Source organism: Ahaetulla prasina, chromosome 13, assembly GCF_028640845.1.
Source record: "Ahaetulla prasina isolate Xishuangbanna chromosome 13, ASM2864084v1, whole genome shotgun sequence".
Lineage (NCBI taxonomy): Eukaryota > Metazoa > Chordata > Lepidosauria > Squamata > Colubridae > Ahaetulla > Ahaetulla prasina.
This window is the reverse complement of record NC_080551.1, coordinates 11,681,937-11,702,763: the sequence shown is the minus strand read 5'-3', so window position 1 is coordinate 11,702,763 and position 20,827 is coordinate 11,681,937. Positions and strand designations below refer to the sequence as shown.

At 46.1% G+C, this 20,827-nt stretch overlaps 1 protein-coding gene across 1 annotated transcript in view; it reads left to right on the top strand.

Annotated features, from left to right (window-relative positions):
- Positions 1–18,398: 18,398 nt before the first annotated feature.
- KLHL25 (kelch like family member 25) overlaps positions 18,399–20,827 on the top strand; it is a 32,445-nt gene continuing 30,016 nt past the window's right edge. Inside the window, exon 1 of the mRNA XM_058156732.1 lies at positions 18,399–18,563. The gene's annotated coding sequence lies outside the window, so the exon portion shown is untranslated. The remainder of the gene's footprint in view (positions 18,564–20,827) is intronic.

Below are 20,827 nucleotides of genomic sequence, written 5' to 3'. Positions count from 1 at the left end.
GTCAACAAGTACAAGGAAACAAGTTATGGTATAAACATAGACATGGACACATGAAAAAGAATTGGCACAAAAAAAGAATATAAATAGGCAAAACATAGCCATAAACACGCAGAATGATTACATATAAATGGGGATAGTAGGCACACTGGTGCGCTTATACACGCCCCCTTAGAATAGAATAGAATAGAATAGAATAGAATAGAATAGAATAGAATAGAATAGAATAGAATAGAATAGAATAGAATAGAATTTATTGGCCAAATGTGATTGGACACACAAGGAATTTGTCTTGGTGCATATGTTCTCAGTGTACATAAAGGAAAAGATACCTTCATCAAGGTACGACATTTACAACACAATTGATGGTCAATATATCAATATAAATCATAAGGATTGCCAGCAACAAGTTATAGTCATACAGTCATAAGTGGAAAGAGATTGGTGATGGGAACGATGAGAAGATTAATAGTAGTGCAGATTCAGTAAATAGTCTGACAGTGTTGAGGGAATATTTGTTTAGCAGAGTGATGGCCTTCGGGAAAAAACTGTTCTTGTGTCTAGTTGTTCTGGTGTGCAGTGCTCTATAGCGTCGTTTTGAGGGTAGGGGTTGAAACAGTTTATGTCCAGGATGTGAGGGATCTGTAAATATTTTCACGGCCCTCTTCTTGATTCGTGCAGTATACAGGTCCTCAATGGAAGGCAGGTTGGTAGCAATTGTTTTTTCTGCAGTTCTAATTATCCTCTGAAGTCTGTGTTTTTCTTGTTGGGTTGCAGAACCGAACCAGACAGTTATAGAGGTGCAAATGACAGACTCAATAATTCCTCTGTAGAATTGGACCTCTTAGGGACCTCTTAAGAAACATGAAAGGTCCACGGTAGACGGTTTAAGGTAAAAGGTATTTGGGATTAGAGAGACTAACAACAGGATCAAGTAAAGTGTTCCAGATATTTACTATTCTATTGCAAAAGTCATATTTCCTACAATTAAGATTAGAGCAAATTACATTGAATTTAAATCTATTGATAGCCCTTGTGTTATTACGGTTGAAATTAAAGTACTCATTTACAAGTAGAACGTTTTGGTAAATAATCTTATGAACTAAGTTTAGGTCGGAACGTAGACGGCATAGTTCAAGGCTATCGAGGCCTAAAATTTCAAGCCTGGTGGTATAGGGAATTTTATTTCGAGCAGAAGATTTGAGTACTCTTCTAGTAAAATATCTCTGGACAATCAGCCTCCAGGGTCTTTCTCCCGGCTTGGAACTGAACCAGATTGATTTTCCTTCTAACATCATTTTGTATTTTTTGTTAAGAGGCAGATGGGCATAATCTAAATAAAGTCATAGAGTAGTGCCACCCATCTCTTGCATTTTAAAGGAAGGTCGCAGATCCCCTGTACAACCCAGTGAATTCCTGCAATGGTAATTATGCCAAATGCTTTTTCATTTTTCCAAAAAGACTAAAATAAAATCAAGCTTAACAAGGTGACTAATGAGTAACAAGAAAGGAACATCCTTATTGCAGTAGCAATTTCCATCTTCAGCGGCTGTCTTTAATCTTAATATGAGGTCCAGTTTTAAGTTCTGTTGCTTTGATTGTTCTCACCTATAGTTTAGTTAGTTCTCTATTCTTATGGAATTAGATGTCCTTTGACACAGTTCACTAACAATTTTAACCATTTGGAAAGAGCTTCTCATGTACATGTTCTAACAGACATCTTCTGCAGATCTGATGTTGTTTTCATATAAATCAATTTTGGATTATGGTGCAAGGGATTACAAAAAAAAAGTTTGTTAGGCACAGATTAATAGACATTGGGACTCTGCCCTTAGCTTTTCTGTAGCTGAAAAAGTTTAATAGAAAGGAATCAGCAAATCTGAAGCTGAAAATTATTTTTTTTCCCATTCACTAGAGGGGTCTCTCTCCAGCAGAAAAAAAAATATTGCTTCAGAATATTTAAGGATGGGGAAGGAACCCTACAAGAAGAATTTGAAGGAGATATGTAGTCTACTACATAAAGGTCTCTTCTGCATTTAGCTCAGCTCTGGGTGATTTGGTTGACATTTCTATGTTGTTTTCTTGCCAACAGCACTTAAGGGACCTTCTTTCTGGACCTTCTTTTTTGTTTTTACATTGAGATATCCAAGCATTAATCAGGACCAACCTTGCTTCATATCAAGCTTATGTCAGGGTTCCAAGGAACACCCCCAACAAAATAAAGCTCTGAGGCTTGAGGTTCCTCAAAGTTCCAATTTATTAGAGATGTCATGTTGGCATAGCTGGGAAAACCCAAATCTGAAAGGTTCCAGATTTTCCACACCCAGTTGACAGTTCACATCCCTGCCCCACACCCACAACTTCATCACATTGTCCAATCAACTCTTCACACTCAATTGGATACAATGTTCAGGCAGTCTCCATCAGACATAGGCAAAAGTCCTTGAATACGGAATGTTGTTATGACTAACTTTCTACCACTCCAACAACAACCCCCTCCCAACCTCCCTAGCTAAAATATGTGGCAGTTAAGAAGCAAAAAAGAAAATTGTCTTCCAAAACTGACAGCTTGGTCAAGATTGTCCCAGTGCTGCTGCCATTTGCTTCAGTTAAAACAATCAGTATGTTGTGTGCTTATAAAATATAAGAAAACAGATCCTTGTCTTGTGAAGGATGTGTGAAGAAATAGTAGAAAATGGGAGAAAGGAAAATAGACATGTGTTGTGACCCAGGTTCCTGGACCCGGACTCCTGGACTCGGATGATTCAGAAAGTGAGGGAGAAGACCTGGCCAGCCCTGCTTCTCTTGAGCCCTTTCCTCCTGGCACCCACTCAAAGGGATGGGGAGGGCCGGCACAGCCTGATTCCATGGAGCCTCCTTCTGATTTGGCAACGCCCAAGAACAGTTTTGGAGCGATGCAAGGTCACGTGAGACGAATCGCCGCGCAGCAGCGGAAGAGTTGGGACAAAGCCAAGTCATAATTGTCATGCAGTGACATCTGCAGAGACTATAAATAGGAGGCGGGACTTCCTGGTTTTTGTCTTGGACAAAGTAATGAGTTGGCGAGCTAATGAATTGGCGAGCTAACTATTTCAATGGAGGAAGAATATATTTGTGAGTAATTCTGGCCTTATCTATAATTTCCTCGTTATCTCCAGAAACTTGGCAGGCCCGTGGGTAGATGTGGCCAGGACATGTATCTATGTAAATAAAAGGAAAAAAGGAAGGCCTCTGACGGACTCTTTGCTGGGAGTATTGGGGGAAGGGAAACAGACATTTTGTCCAAGACCTGACTAGAACATCTTCCACCAAAGATGGATCAGCAGCAGGTACAGCAGCAGTTAGAGCAGCTACAAGCAGCTAATCAACAGCTCCAGCAGCAAGTGGCTCACTTGGCAGGCCAACTTGCTGCCAGGAATGTGCCTGCAGCCCCCATCCTCCCACTCCTCCTCCTCGCCGCAGTGCCCGATAACCGTGCGGATAAGTTTTCTGGGCAGCCTGAGATGTTCCCGACCTTCTTGGGACAGTGCCAGCTCTACATGGCTATGAGGCCAGAGGATTTCCCAGGCGACCGGGCTAAGGTGGCCTTCGTGATTAACCTTCTTTCCGGCTCGGCTGCTCGATGGGCCACGCCCTCTTGCTCCAGGACAGCCCCTGCTGGCGGACCAACAGCGTTTTGGCAGCACCTCGCACCATGTATGAGGACCCGTTCGAATGCTGGCGGCAACCAGGCGCCTTAAGGAACTCAGTCAAGGGAAACGCCCCTGCAGGAGTACATCGCGAATTTCGTCTTTTGTGCCAGGACTCTGACTGGAATGATGCAGCGCTGGTGGGCGCGTTCAGGAGGGACTCTCAGAGGAATTGCAAGACGAGCTGGCCCGCGTGGAGGCGCCCGCGGACCTCGACAACTTGGTGCCCTTTGTCTCCGCCTCGATGCCCGTCTGCAGCGACCGTCCCGTCGCACCCCGGGACCCTCCGTCGACATCTGCACCCCACTTCCTGCACCACCAGCACCCAGGGTCGCCCCGTTTTGTAACCGCTGCGGAAGAGCCCATGGAGTTGGGAGCGGCCAGATCTCGCCTGACAGCCCAGGAGCGGAACCGAGGCGCCAAGGGGATTGTGCCTGTACTGTGGGAGCCCGCCACGCCGCTTCTTTGCCCCAGAAAGCGAAGTGGGGCACGCACGCCGGTCCCCGAATCACAGCGTGACCAATCAGGAAACGGAGCAGGCCCGACCTCGGGGGAACCCTAGGTCGGGCACGGACTAAGCCCCCACTGAGCGTTGCGGGAGTAGACTCTGGGCCCCCTCGGCATCTGATTCTGGACACACGGATATGGTTGGGGAACCAGTCGGACGGGCTCCAGGCGCATGCGCTGGTGGACTCAGGGCCACAACAAACTTTATGGACCAGGCCTTTGTGACCCAGTTTGCGGTCCCGTGGTTCCGGTGGACCCCCCGATGCGGGTAGAGACAATTGATGGGCGAGACCTGGTGCCCGGCCCCATTAAATTTGCCACCCAGCCTTTGCGCCTGGCTATTGGGGACCATGAGGAGGCGATCCAGTTTTATGTCACGGCGGACCTTCATTTTCCTTGGTCCTTGGGATGGCCTGGCTTGGACCCACGATCCTCAGGTGGCCTGGTCGCGAACACCATCTCTTTCCGAGTCTGCAGTGCGTCGATCACATCCGCCACACCTGTGCCGGCCAGAACGTCCCCACCGCTGCCATCACCTTGCCTCCTGAGCTGGCGGACTTCGCCGGCGTGTTCAGCGAGAAGGAGGCGGACCGACTACCCCGCATCGGCCCCTCGATTGCCCGTGGACCTTCTGCCCAACGCACCACTGCCTGTGGGACGCCTGTATTCCATGTCGGGCCGAGTTGGCGCCCTCAGGGACTTCCTGGACAAAAACCTGGCCCGAGGTTCATCCGGCCTTCAAAGTCCCCTCTCTCGGCCCCGGTCCTCTTTGTGAAGAAGAAGACAGGGGACTTGCGCCTATGCTGTGATTACCGCCGGCTAAACGCCATTACGGTGCGGAATCGCTACCCCTGCCGCTCATCCGGAGCTACTGGAAAGGTTGCGGGAGGCCACGATCTTCACCAAGCTCGATCTCCGGGGCCTACAACCTGGTGCGGATACGAGAAGGAGGCGAATGGAAGGCGGCATTCGGCACCCGATACGGACACTACGAATACACTGTCATGCCATTTGGGTTGACCAATGCTCCGCCGTTTTTCAGCACTTCATGAACGACGTGTTCCGAGACATGTTGGATCGGTTCGTGGTTATCTACCTCGACGACATCCTGATTTACTCCCGGTCCAGGGAAAGCCACCTTCGACACGTCAGTCTGGTTCTGCAACGCTTGCGGGGGCAACAACTCAATGCGAAGCTGGAGAAATGCGTCTTCTTCCGGACTTCCATAGAATTCCTCGGGCATATCATCTCGCCCGAGGGCATAGCCATGGACCCATGTAAAGTAGAAGCTTTGTGTAGCTGGGAAGCCCCTCGTCGGGTGAAGGATGTTCAGCGCCTACTGGGCTTCGCCAACTACTACCGGACCTTCATCCGGGCTTCGCCACACTGACAGCTCCACTTACCCAGCTCCTCAGGAAGAAGGTTGCATTCGGTGGGGTCCCCGCAGCAAGAAGCATTCACAGCCCTCAAGAAAGCCTTCGTCACGGAACCCGTCCTGAGGCATCCCGACCGCTCCGGCCTTTTGTGGTGGAAACAGACGCGTCAATGTGGCTCTGGGAGCGGTGCTGCTACAGGCTCCGGCGAATGGCGGCACACTTTTCCTCGCTTACTACTCCGGAAACTCAACCCTTCCGGCGCAACTACACTATCTGGGAAAAGAGTTGCTGGCTATCAAGGCTGCATTCGAGGCTTGGCGACACCATCTGGAGGGCCCGACATCAGGTGGAGGTCCGAACGGACCATCGGAATCTCGAGCACCTCACCACAGCTCGGAAGTTGAACCAGCGGCAGATCCGTGGTCGTTGTTTTGCCCGGTTCAACTTCCGCGTGACCTACATTCCCAGCGGTCACAACCGGAGGGCGGATGCCCTGTCCCAAGCCAGAGTACCTCTGCGCCAAGGACCCCCTTCCTCCACGGACAGTGCTGCGGCAGAAGCCTTGGCCGCAGCACGGAGCCAGTGGACTTGCGGGCCCAGGTGCGAGAGGCGCAGCGCCAGGACGCCTGGTCGCAGCAAAGGAGAGCGGAGGTGGGCCCCACGTCTCCTTGGACCTTGGAGGAGGACTTACTCAAGTTTCGGGGGCGATTATATGTACCCACAGGACCACTCCGAGCCCTCGTCATGACCCAGTGCCACGACAACCCTGCAGCAGGACATTTTGGGTTCTTCAAGACCTCCACCTGGTGACACGGACCTTTTGGTGGCCCAGTGCGGCATCATATCCATCCCTACGTGCCACCCTGCGTACCGTGCCGGCAAGCCAAGACCGCCACGGGGGCCCCTCCCGGGCCCCTCCAACCCTTGCCGACACCCGACAGACCCTGGGGGGCGATCTCTATGGATTTCCTGACAGACCTGCCGCCGTCCTCTGGGTTCACCACGGTGCTGGTGGTGGTGGACATGCTCACCAAGATGGCACACTTCATCCCATGCCGCTGACTGCCCACAGCCGCAAAACGCCCGCCTCTTTCTGCAGCACATCTTCCGCCCATGGTCTACCGGACAGGGTGGTTTCGGACCGCTGGAGTTCAGTTCACAGCCCGCTTCTGGAAGAGCCTGATGGCCGCGTTGGAGGTGCAGGTATGTCTGTCGTCATCGCACCATCCGGAGACCGACGGGGGTACAGAGAAGGTCATCGGTATACTGGAACAGTATCTCCGTTGCTTCATCAACCAGCAACAGGACAACTGGGCCGACTACCTGTCCCTGGCGGAGTTTGCTTTTAACAACTCTCAGCACACCGTTCTTTGCCAATGTGGGGTACCATCCGCGGCTCTTCCCTCTGGCACCACCGGACTCTCCTGTTCCCGAACGCAGACCTTCCTGACGGAATTGCATGCGGTCCAACAGTTGGTACGTCAGCAGCTGAATCGGGCAAAGGAGGATTACAAACGGTCCGCCGACCGCTCCCGACGGGCAACGCCCCCGCTGGCAGTTGGAGACCGGGTGTGGCTCTCCACCAAACACCTCCCGTCCGACCGCCCGGTAAAGAAGTTGGACCACCGATTCATCGGCCCGTTCCCTGTCGAGGCAGTCATCAACCCGGTAGCCTACCGACTGACCCTGCCACGATCCATGCGGATCCACCCGTTTTCACGGTCCCTTCTGGTTCCTGAGGCCACACGAGTCCCCTTCGGTGCCCAACAGCACCCGTCACTGTCGCCGAGGGCGGCATGATATACATGCCTACGTGACATCCTGCGTACCGTGCCGGCAAGCCAAGACCGCCACGGGGCCCCTCCCGGCTCCTCCAGCCCTTGCCGACACCCGACAGACCCTGGGGCGATCTCTATGGATTTCCTGACAGACCTGCCGCCGTCCTCTGGGTTCACCACGGTGCTGGTGGTGGTGGACATGCTCACCAAGATGGCACACTTCATCCCATGCCGCGGACTGCCCACAGCCGCAAAACGCCCGCCTCTTTCTGCAGCACATCTTCCGCCCATGGTCTACCGGACAGGGTGGTTTCGGACCGCTGGAGTTCAGTTCACAGCCCGGTTCTGGAAGAGCCTGATGGCCGCGTTGGAGGTGCAGGTATGTCTGTCGTCATCGCACCATCCGGAGACCGACGGGGGTACAGAGAAGGTCATCGGTATACTGGAACAGTATCTCCGTTGCTTCATCAACCAGCAACAGGACAACTGGGCCGACTACCTGTCCCTGGCGGAGTTTGCTTTTAACAACTCTCAGCACACCTCTACTCAGATGACCCGTTCTTTGCCAATGTGGGGTACCATCCATGCTCTTCCTCTGGCACCACCGGACTCTCCTGTTCCCGAACGCAGACCTCCCTGACGGAATTGCATGCGGTCCAACAGTTGGTACGTCAGCAGCTGAATCGGGCAAAGGAGGATTACAAACGGTCCGCCGACCGCTCCCGACGGGCAACGCCCCCGCTGGCAGTTGGAGACCGGGTGTGGCTCTCCACCAAACACCTCCCGTCCGACCGCCCGGTAAAGAAGTTGGACCACCGATTCATCGGCCCGTTCCTGTCGAGGCAGTCATCAACCCGGTAGCCTACCGACTGACCCTGCCACGATCCATGCGGATCCACCCGTTTTCACCGGTCCCTTCTGGTTCCTGAGGCCACACGAGTCCCCTTCGGTGCCCAACAGCACCCGTCACTGTCGCCGAGGACGGATCGGAGGAATCTGAAGTCCACAGCGTCTGAGACTCCCGCTGGCTGAAGGTCGTTTCCAATATTTGATCGCGTGGAAGGGATACGGGACTGATTTCTCCTGGGTAGATGCCTCCGACGCTCATGCCCCTGACCTGGTGCAGGCCTTCCATGAGCAGAACCCAGCCCGACCGCATCCCGATCGTCAGCCCGGGGAAGGGCCCTGCGGTGAGGATAGTGTTGTGACCCAGGTTCCTGGACCCGGACTCCTGGACTCGGATGATTCAGAAAGTGAGGAGAAGACCTGGCCAGCCCTGCTTCTCTTGAGCCCTTTCCTCCTGGCACCCACTCAAAGGGATGGGGAGGGCCGGCACAGCCTGATTCCATGGAGCCTCCTTCTGATTTGGCAACGCCCAAGAACAGTTTTGGAGCGATGCAAGGTCACGTAGGCGTGATCGCGTGCGCAGCAGCGGAAGAGTTGGGACAAAGCCAAGTCATAATTGTCATGCAGTGACATCTGCAGAGACTATAAATAGGAGGCGGGACTTCCTGGTTTTTTGTCTTGGACAAAGTAATGAGTTGGCGCGAGCTAATGAATTGGCGCGAGCTAACTATTTCAATGGAGGAAAGAATATATTCGTGAGTAATTCTGGCCTTATCTATAATTTCCTCGTTATCTCCAGAAACTTGGCAGGCCCGTGGGTAGACGTGGCCAGGACATGTATCTATGTAAATAAAAGGGGGAAAAAAAGGAAGGCCTCTGACGGACTCTTTGCTGGGAGTATTGGGGGAAGGGAAACAGAACAACATGGGTAATGGGGGAGAAGAGGCCATGTAATGAATTCTGAGTGTAGAAAGTTAACACACACACCCTCTTCTAGAAGAGTGAAATGTTTTAGGAAATATTAAAAAAAAAAGGCAGGATAAAATATTTCCCCTAAAAGAGAAATAAAAATATTAAAGGAAACAGAAACACAGAAACCCAGCTCCCTGCCCCCAGTAGATATTTTGGTGCACATTAAGAGAGAGTGGGCCAGCAAATCTACAAGACAAAAGACCTCCAGATCCAGGGTGATGAGATTAAGACATGACATAATAGGATTAGCTCTCTAGCCATCTAGCAGCAGGGCTCACTGCATTGTGAAATCACCCGGGGACATTACATCAATCCAAGGTTCCACCAAACTTGATTCAGACAAACATGACTCCACATGGGAGTCTGGCTACAGCCAATAGAATACATGCTCTTGCCACAGGAACAGGAAGCTCAAGGGCAAGGCACAAGAGAGGGTATAAATAACAATCACTCTCCACTCCATGTGGTCAGGACCTGCCCAGGACCTAAAAACCCATGTGGTCCTGTCCATCAATAAACCATCTTTCCAACCAGCCTCCATGTTCCCAGTGTCTTTCTCCCTACTTGGAACTGAACCAGATGGCTATTTCTTCCAACATGAGTACAAAGAAGATTTTTTTTTAATCATCTGGAGATTAACCAGACTGTCCACAATATTCCTAGCCTACAACTTTTTCTTACTGTCCCACTTGTACTAATGAAACTCTTTGAACTTATTCACGGAAGTCCTTCTAAAAAGCTATGTTTCCAGAAATCCTTCGCTCCTCTTTGTCATTTTGTTTTTTCCTTTGCTGTAAAAATTTCTCACTGTCAAATTAGAGACATTCTGATTGCTTACAACTTCTGTCTCTCTCTCTCTCAAAAAAGGGGGGCACCCTGCCCCCTCATATTAACAAAAATTCTGCAAATTGCAAGAAAATATACACTCTCCAGAGCTGGCCCTACCATCAGGCAAAAATAACGACATGCATTATTTGGCAAAGGATGTCCTGGTCACGAGAAAACAGCAAACAATAGGATTTAATTTATGGCTGCTGTATTTTTACTGTCTGGGTAAAAGGTCCTTGTGAAGATCTTTGTTGGGTTCAGCAAATAATTGGCTTGTGTGGAGAGAGCGATACTGTTTGGATAAGGGGCAGGTTTTCATCCTCAAGACAGCGATCTCTTGAAGTCTATCTAAGCTCTTCCTCACAGCCTTCAGCCTGTAGGAAGATGGATTAAGAAAGTGGACATGCAACCACGTGATTTCTTATCAGTTGACTCAAGCAGTCCAACACATCACGAATGAAGGCAAATATATGTGTCTCAGGATAATGTTGTAAGATGTAATCTGGGATGGTCACTGAGACCAGAGGTTTAGTCTTCCAAGCTTTAGGACTTGTGCTTGAGCCCATCCTCAGGGAATTTCACTCTCACCAGAATGTTCTGGAGGACGGGCTCCAGCATGAGCCTGAATCAGTGGTAAAATCTGAACTGGTTTACTACTGGTTTGCTGGCACCAAATGTGAGGTGCACACATGCGCAGTGTACGCCAAAAGGAGGCATGTGGTAAGTAGAACAGCATGGAGGAGGGGTGATCAGCTGTGGCGCGCACCCTTTTTTTTTTACTTTTAAAAGCATTTTTTAAAAATGCTTTTAAAAGTAAAAAAAAGGCTCTGAAGATCGCGCGGCTCAGCTGGAATCATCAGAGCCTTTTTTTTTTTACTTTTAAAAGCATTTTTTAAAAGAAGCGGCAAGCGGGCGACCAGGCGATTGGGTGGGCATGGGTGGGGGGGACAGGGATGTTTGCTACCGGTTCTCCAAACCACCCGCCACCATCGCTACCAGATCGGCCAATCTGGTCCGAACCAGGAGCATTTCATCCCTGATCTGAATGCTTGAAAGATTAATCCTCTCGTTCTGGTGACCAACTCAGATTGGATCCAGTCCAATTTGTCAACTCTTTCTACTAGAGCAGGGTTTCCCAAACTGTGAGGTGTAGCTTCCTTGGGGAAATGCAAACAGAATCCAGGAAAGGTATGAAAAACCTTTAGTGGTACATTATTACAACAAATCCATCTTTCCCAAAGTCCTATTGAATTGTTTTCATTGTTCTCTTTGTTGTTTGGATATTTAGGGAAGGTTTTTTTTTTACATTAAGATTACCCCAAAGGAGGTGTGATGGGAAAAAAAGTTTAGGAACTAAAGTAGAGGCCAATCCAAGGTCAATCCAAGACCAAGTCAGTCAATCAATCAATGCATCCAATCATCTAATCCAAGGTCAATTCAAGATCCAATCCAATCCAATCCAAGATCAATTCAATCTAATATGAATGAAGTGGAAATACAGTTTTGTCTTCCTGTTCCTCTGTATGGAGACAAGGAGTTGAGATTTCCAGAGTTTCGTGAACATAGTGCAATGGTGTGACATCATCTTGTCCTCAGATTTCATAACGGCACTCCTCCCAAGAAAATGTTTGATGCTATCTTGGAAACAAGATCACTTTGATTCAATTGGGTGAATAATAATGAGAACCACCACTCTGATGTTTTCCTCCATTAATATTTTCTAACATAGTAAGCATCTTATATTTCCTCTGGCAGTTTTCTGCTGTTAATATAATCCCTTCCATTCCAAGGAGAAATGGGAGAGAAAGGGTTATGTTTCACCATGATCATTAATAAACAAGATGATTGGGAGGAGTTAAAAGTATTTGTTCAGGTGGCTCAATTCTTTTGTAATACCTAGACTTAAGGCATAAATCTCCAAGACTTAAGCATAAACCTAAAGATCCCCGAAGGAGAGGTATGACATAAGATAATTAAATTCAGATTCAGATACTGTATGAGGCTATCACTACCATGTTTCCTGTAAATAGGACATCCCATGATAATAAGCCCAATCGGGTTTTTGAGCACATGCGCTAAAATAACATACACATGGAAAATAAGCTCTCCCCGACAATATTTAAACCAGTGGTTCTCAACCTTTATAGTGCTGTGACCCCTTTAATACAATTCCTCACGATGTGGCGACCCCTTTAATACAATTCCCCATGATGTGGCGACCCCAACCATAAAATTATTTTCATTTTGAATTTATCGCGCCTGAAGCCGTATTGGCTAGTGATCTGAACTGCTTGCAATTGCCTTGAGGACAGAGGCATTAAAGCGGAGACTCCTCCCCTATTAAGTTTATGGCGCCTGAAGCCAGATTAGGCTAGCGATTGGGAGTGATTGCAGCTGGCTTGAGAGTGAGACATCAGAGCAAAGATTTCCCTCTTTTTTAATTCATTGCACCTGAAGCCGAATTCGGCTAGCGATTTGAAGAGCCTGCAGCTGGCTTGTGGAGTCAACCATTGGAGCGCGATTCTTCGACTCGCAAGTATACTTCCCATATTTCCGATGGTCTTAGGTGACCCCTGGCAAATTGTCATTCGACCCCCAATGGGGTCCCGACCCACAGGTTGAGAACCACTGATTTAAACACATGGGCAGCCGGTCCCCGTCATTTCCTCTGGTTAGGGTTAGGGAGACAGACCTGGAAATCAGGTAAGACGGCAGGAGAAGCCTCGTCTTGTTCCACGTGCCCCAAAATAATAAGACCTCCCCGAAAATAAGGCCAAGCGCTTATTTCGAGGTTCAAAAAAATATAAGACAGGGTCTTATTTTCCGGGAAACACAGTAGATGCTCCTTCCTTCCACAACAAAACACCCGTCATTTGTGCTACGGAAAGAATGACAGCATTTCAGCAGGATTGAAACTCATTCATTTGGCCAGAACTGAGGACCTGTGATTCTTTTCAACATCTAAAAAGGCTTGCACCACCTCAAAGACACATTCATAGTCCCAAAGGCCCCGGGGAAAGGGTTGTGTGCATGCATAATTAGTTCCCCCATTAGCAAGCCTTGCAGACGGCAAATGTAGGCTTCCCTTCTGCCAACAATGGCCCATCTGTTGTCTCTTTGGTATCATTTCCATGTGCACCTCTGGTTCTGTATTTAATAGCAACACATTTATAGCCATTTGAAGGGGAGTTGGGGACATGTAATAGCGGTTAAATTGGAGGTGCACTGCTTTGTTTCTCCCTTCGCTGAAACTTCTGGTCAAGGGTCAAGAAAGACAGATGTCAACTGAAATAGCTCCTCACCAGTCCCAAAGGTTAGATCTGAATATTTTTAGGAGAGAGAGGTAGCATCTCCTTTTTCTTCAGTGGAAACTAAAGAACCCAGGAAATCTTCAAGAGGATAGTGGCTTTATGAGACAGAGATGCCAAAAATTAAAAATGCCAAACATTCAAATATGAGCCAGCAGTGTGCGGCGGCAGTCAAAAAAGCCAACGCAATCGTAGGTTGCATTAACAGAGGGATACAATCAAGATCAAGTGAGGTACTAATACCACTCTATAAAGCCTTAGTAAGACCACACCAGGGTGACTGAAATGCTCCCAGTTCGGACCAGATCACCCGATCCAGTAGCGATGGCGGCAGGTGGTTCGGAGAACCGGTAGCAAAAATCCCCCCCGCCCCCGGCGAGAAATCCTGTTTTTTAGCAAAGACAAATCGCGCGGCACAGCTGATCCTCCCTCGCTGTTCTACTTACCTTCCCAAGCCTCCTTTTGGTGTGCACTGCACATGCGCATGCATGCGCGCTTGGCACACAGCACACATGCGCGCTTGGCACACAGCACACATGTGCAGCCAGTGAACCGGTACCAAACCGGTTCAGATTTCACCACTGAAATGAATGGAATTGTCTTGAGAATTATTTTCTCAAACTTACTTTGTATTCTTTTACTGTTTGCTTTTACTTCTAATGAATTACTTTGTTATATTTGTTCGATGTATACTTTTTGCCCCTTTTCATTTGCTTGGTTAATCCCTTTCCCTTTATTTATTTTCCCTTTAGTTTTATATTTTAATGTCTCATGTTGAAATCTAATAAAGATATTGTATTAAAAAAAAGAGAATTACTGTTCAGAAAGGTTTGTAAACAGCTACTTAAGGTCAAACGCCCCCTCTCCCCCAATTCTTACCTTGCTACCGTATCTGAATATGTCTACTTCTTTCTCTTGCTTTTTTTCTCAGAGTCCTTTTTTTCTTAGTCACCTGGAATTAGTGGAAAAACTTTACTTCGGTACTTTTCTAGAGTGGTTGCCATAAATCTCTCTATCCTTCATGACTTTGCCTGTAGAATAGAATAGAATAGAATAGAATTTTATTGGCCAAGTGTGATTGGACACACAAGGAATTTGTCTTGGTGCATATGCTCTCAGTGTACATAAAAGAAAAGATACGTTTATCAAGGTACAACATTTACAACACAATTGATGGTCAATATATCAATGTAAATCATAAGGATTGCCAGCAACCAGTTATAGTCATACAGTCATAAGTGGAAAGAGATTGGTGATGGGAACGATGAGAAGATTAATAGTAGTGCAGATTCAGTAAATAGTCTGACAGTGTTGATGGAATTATTTGTTTAGCAGAGTGATGGCCTTCGGGAAAAAACTGTTCTTGTGTCTAGTTGTTCTGATGTGCAGTGCTCTATAGCCTCGTTTTGAGGGTAGGAGTTGAAACAGTTTATGTCCAGGATGCGAGGGATCTGCAAATATTTTCACGGCCCTCTTCTTGATTCGTGCAGTATACAGGTCCTCAATGGAAGGCAGGTTGGTAGCAATTATTTTTTCTGCAGTTCTAATGATCCTCTGAAGTCTGTGTTTTTCTTGCTGGGTTGCAGAACCGAACCAGACAGTTATAGAGGTGCGAATGACAGACTCAATAATTCCTCTGTAGAACTGAATCAGCAGCTCCTTGGGCAGTTTGAGCTTACTCAAACTGACTTACAACCATAATTTACCCCAACATTGTTGGTTGCTAAGCGAGACGTTTGCTACTTTCACTTCGCCCCATTTTTACAACCTTTCTTACCATGGTTGTTAAGTGAATCACTGCAGTAGTTCAATGAGCGGCAATGTTGTTAGGTGAATCCGGCTTCCTCATTGACTTTGCTGGTCAGAAGATTGCAAAATGGGATCACATGACCCCGGGACACTGCAACCGTCAGAAATATAAACCGGTTGCCAAGCATCCAAATTTTGCTCACGTGACCATGGGGATGCTGAAATGGTCGTTAAGTGTGAAAAATGGTCACAAGTCCCTTTTCGTAGTGCAATTAAAACTTTGAGCAGTCACTAAAGGGGTGGTTGTAAGTTGAGGGATATCCTGGTCTATCATTTCCATCACTTCCCCATTTTGGTCTATGTCTGAACCCAAGAATGCCAGGCTGCTTATTTTGCTATGGTCAAGTCAACTCTGAAATTTGCAAGGGTATCTTCTTAACTTTTAACGTTAGAAGTTTAAATATTAAAAATATTAAAAATTTTAAGAAATTAAATATTTTTTTTAAAAAACACAAATATTTTCATGACGAAACCTTCTACATTTTTGTTGCTTTCAGCTAGCTAACTAATTGTTGACTAATATATAATCGTGTCACCCACAAGAAGGCAAGGCAATGTAAACCGCCCTGAGTCCTTTGGGAGAAGGGTGGTATAGAAATTGAAACAATAAATAAATAAATAAATAAATAAATAAATAAATAAATAAATAAATAAATAAATAAATAAATAAATAAATAAATAAATAAATAAATAAATGGTGCAAGACCAGGTATAAGACCAGCGCAGCAGCTACGGGGTGCATCTTCTTAACTTTTAATATTAAAAGTTAAGTTTTAATATTAAAACAATATTAACAGAACATAACAGAGTTGGAAGGGACCTTGGAGGTCTTCTAGTCCAACCCCCTGCTTAGGCAGGAAACCCTACACCACTTCAGACAAATGGTTATCCAACATCTTCTTAAAAACTTCCAGTGTTAGAGCATGCACAACTTCTGGAGGCAAGTTGTTGCACTGATTAATTGTTCTCACTGTCAGGAAATTTCTCCTTAGTTCTAGGTTGTTTCTCTCCTTGATTAGTTTCCATCCATTGCTTCTTGTCCTGCCCTTAGGTGCTTTTAATATTAAACTTTAACTATTAATTTAAAAAGCACAACCTTTTTTTCCTTAAAGTTTCATGAAGCTATCTCCTACATTTTTTTATGCTGTCAGCAAGCAGAATGATGTTGTCTAATACATAATCATCCCACCCACAAGAGGGCAAAACAATGGTGCAAGACCAGATATAAGACCAGTGCAGCAACTACGGGATGTAAAGCAAAGTTCGACCCTGGGATTGGTATTACAGGCTAAGGTGAAGGCTGTTGAATATCCCCATTGGTATGTGAGTTCTGGTCCCACCTTAAGCAATGAAAGCCAGCTAGGTGACTTTGGGCCAGTCCCTCTTTCTCTTTCTGCCCAACCTTCTACACAAACCCAGCCAGCTTTCACGACAAGCAAAGTTATTGTTATTGTTGTAAGGAAACTATCAGGAGGAAGGAGTAGTAGGTATGTTCAACGCCTTGAATTACTTATATAAAACAATAAAGGCAAGGTTAAAAAAAATAAACCCATGGCACGAACCAGTTAAGAAAAATAATCAGAATAAATTAAAACAAGGGGAGGAGTGGGGAGGTCATTGCTGTGAGGAACTTAAAACTAATTTTAAGCAAAGGCTGCAAAATACAGGTCGTCCTCGACTTACAACCACAATAGAGCCCCACATTTCTGTTGCTAAATGAGACACGCGTTAAGTGAAATTTGCCCCACTTTATGACCATTCCTGCCTGCCGCAGTTGTTAAGCGAATCATTGCAGCTGTTAAGTTAGTGACACGGTTGTTAAGGGAAGCTAGCTTCCCCATTGAATTTGCTTGCCAGAAGGTCACATGATTCCTGAGGACACTGCAACCGTCATAAATTTGAGACGGTTGCCAGGCATCCAAATTTGGATCACGTGACCATGGGGAACGGTGCAACGGGCATTAAGTGTGAAAAACAGTCCTAAGTCGCTTTTTTTTCCATGCCGTTCAAACTTGGAACGGTCACTAAACGAACCATTGTAAGTCGAGGACTACCTGTAATAGAGTTGGAAGGGGCCTTGGAGGCCTTCTAGTCCAACCCCCTCCTCAAACAGGAGACCCTACCCCAGTCCAGATCTTTAAAAAAAAAAAAGTCAAGAATTATGGCAGAAATGCTTTTGAGGGAGATCCAAAACGTTCACTTAGCGCAATAAAGAAAAAAACACAAAACTCAAAATTCGCATTACCGAGCAAGCAGCTGTCCTCACAAAGTCTCCCGCACACACACTTCCTCCCCATGCCAGCATGGCCTTAATCACCACAGACCCCGATTTTATTAGAATAGAATAGAATTTTATTGGCCAAGTGTGATTGGACACACAAGGAATTTGTCTTGGTGCATATGCTCTCAGTGTACATAAAAAAAAAGATACGTTCATCAAGGTACGACATTTACAACACAACTGATGGTCAATATATCAATATAAATCATAAGGATTGCCAGCAAAAAGTTATAGTCATACAGTCATAAATGGAAAGAGATTGGTGATGGGAACTATGAGAAGATTAATAGTAGTGCAGATTCAGTAAATAGTCTGACAGTGTTGAGGGAATTATTTGTTTAGCAGAGTGATGGCCTTCGGGAAAAAACTGTTCTTGTGTCTAGTTGTTCTGGTGTGCAGTGCTCTATAGCGTCGTTTTGAGGGTAGGAGTTGAAACAGTTTATGTCCTGGATGCGAGGAGTCTGTAAATATTTTCACGGCCCTCTTCTTGATTCGTGCAGTATACAGGTCCTCAATGGAAGGCAGGTTGGTAGCAATTATTTTTTCTGCAGTTCTAATGATCCTCTGAAGTCTGTGTCTTTCTTGTTGGGTTGCAGAACCGAACCAGACAGTTATAGAGGTGCAAATGACAGACTCAATAATTCCTCTGTAGAACTGAATCAGCAGCTCCTTGGGCAGTTTGAGCTTACTGAGTTGGCGCAGAAAAAACATTCTTTGCTGTCCTTTTTTAATGATGTTTTTGATATTATTATTATTATTGTGGCGCCTGTCCCTTTAAAAATAAGACTCCTCACTCCTCCCCCTCCCTTCCCGTCTCAACTCGAATACTTCTCACTCCACCCCACCCATCCCGGCTAAATCCCCGCCCAAGAATCCCTTTCTAAGACTCCGATTGGCCGCATCTTTAATTTCCCCCCCCCTCCCGCCGCTTACAAGGAAGAGAAGCTTGATTGGTGCGGCGGCAGGTTTCGTCACAAAGGCTTTCCCTCTTCCGATTGGTCCCGGTGCCCCGTAGAGCTTTGGAGAAAGTAGTTACTTTCAAACCTTTTATTGTAATTGTATCGGGGGGGGGGGATAAAAAGAGGGGAGAACCAGACGCCCCCGAGGGGCGGTTGGTGGAGATCTACGGTGGAGATCTAGGCAGCCCCGCCCCACCTTGAAAGATCCAAGAGGTGAGCATTATTTTTCTGCATTATTCCCTTCGCTGCTGGATTTTTATTATTTTTATTTTATTTTTTTTAAAAGGGGGGGGGGAAGGGTTGTCATTAAAGAAAAGAGATTAGAAAAACAAACAAACCCCAAATAGGATACAGGGGATCGATCACCCGTTACCCGCCGCACGCGGAAAGATTGCTTGTAAAATTAAACCCGTGTGACTTGGGGGTTGTGTGAACCAAGCAACCAGGTTTCATTAACAAGCGGGTGAAAGGTGTGAATTGTTCCCTGCCGCGGTTTCTGGGGGAATTTAAAAAAAAAAGGCTTTGGCCATCAGTTGCCTGCTAAACAAACTCGCAAGATTCCTTTTTTTTCCCTCGCCATGTGCGTGTATGCATCTATGTCGTTTCCTCTTGTCATATAATACAGGTGGGTCTATAGGCACAATTTTGTATGTGTTTGGTCCTGTTTAGGGGGTGGGTATATTGGAGGCGGAGACCCTTTGAGAGCTGTATGCAACCAAATTTAATTTTAATGTAGCGTGCATTCAAAGTGACAATAATTCAGCAGTGAGTCAAAAGATGCTGGAAAGGCTCAGGAAGATTTTATTTATTTATTTATTTATTTATTTATTTGATTTTTATACCGCCCTTCTCCCGAAGGACTCAGGGCGGTGTACAGGCAACAATAAAATACAGAACACCACAATATACCATTTAAAATACGAATTAAAAAACTTATTATAATTAGCCTAAAACCTTAAAATTTATAAAACCAAACCCCATTTAAAATTAATAGAAAATTTAAAATCGATAAAATTTATGTAATTTAAAATTTAAAATATAAAATTTAAAATTTAGGCCAGCCCCGCGCGAATGAAAAGATAAGTCTTCAGTTCGCGGCGGAAAGTCCGAAGGTCAGGTATTTGACGTAAGCTTGGGGGAAGCTCGTTCCAAAGTGTGGGAGCCCCCACAGAGAAGGCCCTTCCTCTGGGGGCCGCCAGCCGACATTGCTTGGCGGACGGCACCCTGAGAAGTCCCTCTCTGTGAGAGCGTACGGGTCGGTGGGAGGCGGGTTTTGGGGGCTTTTATTTTTTTAAAAAGGAATGTTTTTTTTTTTTCCTTCTTACAAGCAATTTTAAAATTAAATAAACTCTTGGGAGTGCTATCCCAAAGGTGCTTTTTTTTTTCTTCTTCCTTTCAAGAGGCAACATGAGTCTCTTGTTTTCCTTGGAAGATGTTTCGCTTCTCATCAAAGGAGCTTCTTCAGTTCTGGGCTGCTGAGAAAGCCTAATACTTTCTCTTCCCCAAAGTTCCTTTATTTTGCGCCGTGATGTCTCCTTGCAAAGTTCTCAAGTTATTTCAGTACTGAGTTCCAGTTTAAGAGAGTTCATTTGCCCTCTTCTTTGTGAACTTTATTTGTGGGGTTGGACTAGAAGACCTCCAAGGTCCCTTCCAACCCGGTTATTATTCTATTATTCTATATATATTTTTTGTTACGGGATAAATTGTGTCGTTACTTATATGGATAATTAATGCTGGTTTTTTATTAAGGCAAACCTGGGATTTGCCCTGTGATATGGAGGCTTCGGAGTCAATCTATCATTTGTCATCTCCAGCAGAGTTTTGACTGTGAACTCTAAACGCACATAAGGGGTTGTGGGAAAATGCTTGCTGTACAGTTTTGTGAATTACAGTGGGCGTCTGCTTTTTGAAAGGAATAGTCTTGCTTGTTTAAACTATGTTTTTTTTTAAAGTTTTTATTTTTTAACAACAACAAAAAAACAACAACACTATGTTAACAGACTTGGAAGGGACCTTGCGGGTCATCTAGTCCAACCCACTGCTCACGTAGAAAGTGAAGCCAGGATACTTATAAACCCATCTAAAGCCTGAGCAGATGGCGACAACGTATAAATTTCATATGGTGGTATGAATAAGAACATATTTGCTTTCGTTTGTCTTCACATACTTTTTGCAGGCAACTAGTTTTAATTTTGCTTCTCCGCCCCCCCCCCCCCCCCACACATCCTATTTATATCAGCCTAGGAAGATTCCCATCTGATTTAAAACAAAACAAAATTCAATGTTTTTATTTGTGCCGTATGTTTTATATCCAAATATCTTGCTTTTAAGATCCTGCTAATATTGTTGTTTACCCGACAGCTACCATTTTAATTGTGTGGTTTGATAATTTTAGTCAGCTGTTGTCTTCGCAAGCAAGGGATGAAGGAAGTCTTTGGAGATTACAAAGACTCGGAGGTCTCATCGTGATTCCACAG